At 38.2% G+C, this 4,040-nt stretch overlaps 1 pseudogene; it reads right to left on the reverse strand.

The window, feature by feature from the left end:
- Positions 1–241: 241 nt before the first annotated feature.
- Positions 242–722, reverse strand: LOC142480821 (RRP15-like protein pseudogene; annotated as a pseudogene).
- Positions 723–4,040: the final 3,318 nt, after the last annotated feature.

Here is a 4,040-nt window from a genome sequence, read left to right on the forward strand (position 1 = left end):
TCTATACTTACTTATTGTAACATTAAGGAAGAGGAGTCCCTGCCCCGAGGAGCTTACTGTCTAATTGTTAGGTAGGGAGAACGTACAGAGACAGTAGGAGGGAGTTCTGGTAAGTGCGTCTGCAGGGGGCCAAGCTTTATGTATCATGTGTTCAGAATATCCACAGTGCTATTCATATGCTTCATATGCTTATTCAAGTAAGCAAACAAGATAACGAGTTATCTTGAACTCTCTTCCCCCCTGTAACGTTATCTGTCAGAATCACTTCCATTATCTCCCTGCTCAGCCCCGTGTTCCGGCTCTGCGTTGCGTTCTCCATCATCATTGTCCTTATCCCAGTCCTTCATGGAAGCTCCCATCATGAAGTCATCACGCAATATGTTCCATTCGGACATGTTCTCAGACTTGATCGCAACCTTCTTTCTTCCTTGTTTCTCGTTGGTATTCTGCTCCGCTTTACTTTCCTTTCCTCGAAGAACATTTATGAAATCTTTTTTGGAGATGGATGAAATAAGCTTACTGCGTTTTCTTTCAGAGCCCCTTACTTCTTTCATCTTCTCCCCGATGTTACTCTGATGTGTTCGCACTGCATTAAATAACTGTACGACACCTCTCGTGGCAATTCTCTGAAGATTTCGCTCCCCGTCTTTGTCTTTGACAACATCAGGCTTCACTCTGCAAGTGTGTCTTAAGGTGGGTCTAAAAAGGTGGATAGTACACATTTCAGACTAAATATATTATGTATAATGACAATTCAAAAAAATACTATTTAAAATTTTTTCTTAATTGCAATATCAGTTTTGTGATTTACGTTCTTTTTTGTGGTTGTGGACAAAAATATGTGGGTCGCACCACGAGACCACTAAAAGTAAGGATAGCAGAACATGTCCGACTGATAAAGAAAAAAGATTTAAATCATCCAGTAGCACGACATTTTTCTTTATGCTCCAAAGGTAGTATAAATCATTTCTCATTCACAGCTATTGAGCATATTCCGTGCCACCCCAGGGGGGGAAACAGAGAGAATAGCTTAAATCAAAAGGAGATGTATTGGATATACACTCTCAACACCCTCCATCCACATGGCATCAACCTTGATTGGGAGCTTAAACACTTCCTTCAGGGTTGAGTGGATGTGGGGGTCTTGGGAGTGTGTTCTGATCCATCATTACATTATTAAAAGCTTGTATTTCAGCAGAGGCAACATGCCGGCTGTCTTTCAAATACATCATGTGTTATTAATAGATTGCAGTGTCCCTTCTGTTAATAAAGTCTATTCAAGGGTTAAGCATTTTTGTTACCATAGTTTCAACTATGGCTATTCAATATGGTTATATTTACATCATTCAACTATGGCTTATGTATTACATTGTACATTAAATGATTATAGTTTCAGTCTAATGCTGGCTGTATATATATATATATATATATATATATATATATATATATACTAATAAAACGTGTCGGTAGTGTATATATATATATATATATATATATATATATATATATATATATATATATATATATATATATATATATATATATATATATCGTTATATGCTTTACCCTCCTTTTTGTAACTCCCACTTACTTTACTTACAGCTCCCAACCAGATATATATAGATATATACTTTTTCCTTCATTAATAATTTTCAAATTTATTATGTATGCTATACATCAAATACTTTTGGTTTTATTGGTGTTTTTATTTTTATGTAGATGTGTGTCATTTTTAATTAATTGTCTATGCATAGTAGTGCTCTTATGGGCCTAATCAACTCCCTCCCCTCAGTTTTTTCTATGTGATTACTTGAGTGGTAACATCTGTGATTGAACCAATGATTGTGAAGGGCTTGCCTATTTAAGATGCATGTATGTAGACACTTGTCACACTTTGATAAAGTTCCAGGACGGAACGAAACGCGTCAGAGGACTATTCTGTAATGTACAGCAACACTCTTTATTAAAGCTGATATTATTTTACTTTGTGGCTGAGTTCTATATGCAGTAACTACCTTCCATCGATCCTTTTAAAAAGGTGGATAGAGATGGTGCAAGTCGGGTACTGAAGGGAAGGCATTCCAGAGGTATGGGGCAGTCAGTGAAAAAGGTTTAAGGCGGGAGAGGGCTTTAGATACAAAGGGGGTAGAAGGAAGACATCCTTGAGAAGAACGCAAGAGTCTGGATGGTGCATAACGAGAAATTAGGGCTGAGATTTAAGGAGGGGCATATCAGCCACAGTCAAATAAAATCCTATTTCCGAAACAAATCAAATCTCATCTTCCAATCTAAAGCATCAAATGCCAATCAAAACATTGAATTTACATTGTGTACATGATGCACTCTGCAAATCAATGTTAACAATAAAATATTCCAAACAAAATACCATTTAATCCAAACAAGCACTGTATACTTTTTAAACCAAGCAAGTCACCATAAATCAATTAGCATTCATTAATCACATCCAAAAACAGTTTAAATACCATCCATAACAATTACACAATTAACTATTTCAATCGTTAAACAGAACAAGTTACCATCAGCCAAAATATAAGTACCAAAAAGAATACAATATACAAAAGCAAACCTCACCATGACCTAAAGTACACCATACAAGACCAAAAATTACATCTATCTAATTAGAAAATACATTACACACACATTTATGCATAGCAGCATAGCCAAAATCATTTTAAATACTGAAAAACAAGCTTTTCAAAAAAAATAATTTCTTACCCTGTATGTATATATCGATCTAGACATACATACATACATACAGTGGCAAGACATGATCTTTAAAAAAAAATCACATGTAAAAAAATAATAAAAACATGTACAAGTTAAAAAAAATACATTTCTTTTGTTCGCTTACCATTACTTGACCACTCACCGACTCCCGTTGAACAGCTTACTCTCGAACCAATCCACGAGCAGGAACCCATAAAATAATAAACCATAAAATAATAAACCATATAATAATAAAACACCACAATCCAGGGGTCTTCTTTTTGTAATTTTTCTTTCTTGTATCTTCTTCCGCTATCTTCCGGGGTCTTCTTCTCTTCTTCGGCCACGCCCTGGTCTTCTTTCTTCGGTAGGAGGTCCTTCCTCCTCGGCACCTGCCTTCAAAATGAGACGACATAGGGGCCTATGCAGAGAGCAGCGCTAGAATAAATTGGAGAGTTTAAAAAAAGTAGCAGTAATGGAGAGTTTTTTTCTCCATATGCAGAAAGGGCATAAAACTGCCTTTCTGCATATGGAGAGTTTCAAACAGCGCTATGAGCGCTATGAGCGCTGTTGAAACTAGTGGGAAAGAAATCGATTTTTTTTTTTCTCCTCCACCGGCCGCAGAGCGCCAGCGTCATGGTGGAGAGGAAAAATGTTGAAAATCGCGCCATTTTTTTGGCACGAGCAGCCACTAGATGGCGTTCGCGGCTCTCTGCATACGGCAGAAAAAAACACTGGAGAGATTTCTGTTCTCTCCAGCCGCGCGGCGAATTTCAAGAAAAAAAAAAAATGGCGCTTTTTTTGAAACTTGCATTTTTCTGCTGCTTTTAGCTCGATTTTCGCCGGAAAATGGCGAGATTGCTATTAGCGCTGCTCTCTGCATGAGGCCCATAGTCTTTTATAGGCCTATGATGTCACATTTTCGTCATATGGTTCTCACGGTCCTGATTGGGCCGTGAAAACCATGTGCTTTGGCCGACAAAAAAAAAATGATGCCGTCATTTAAAGGCAATGAAAGCACAGCCAATCAGAATGGCTGTGCTTCAGTTGCCTTTAAGTGGACGTCATGAAAAGAAAGATGGCCGGCCTCACATGGTACTGTAGCCAATCAGAGCGTGGGAAATACATCCCTACTCTGATTGGCTCTAGTAGACCATGTGACAGAGGCTTGGGGGAGAACCGATGTGAGGTCATTGAAAGCCTGTGACCAGGACATTTCCTTGCATAGGAGATACCGGCACCCCATAAAGATGTCTTCTGTATCTCGGGAAGAATTTTCGGGCGACATTTCAGCTGTGAGAGGCGGCTCTCTC

This window comes from Ascaphus truei, chromosome 1 (assembly GCF_040206685.1).
Source record: "Ascaphus truei isolate aAscTru1 chromosome 1, aAscTru1.hap1, whole genome shotgun sequence".
Lineage (NCBI taxonomy): Eukaryota > Metazoa > Chordata > Amphibia > Anura > Ascaphidae > Ascaphus > Ascaphus truei.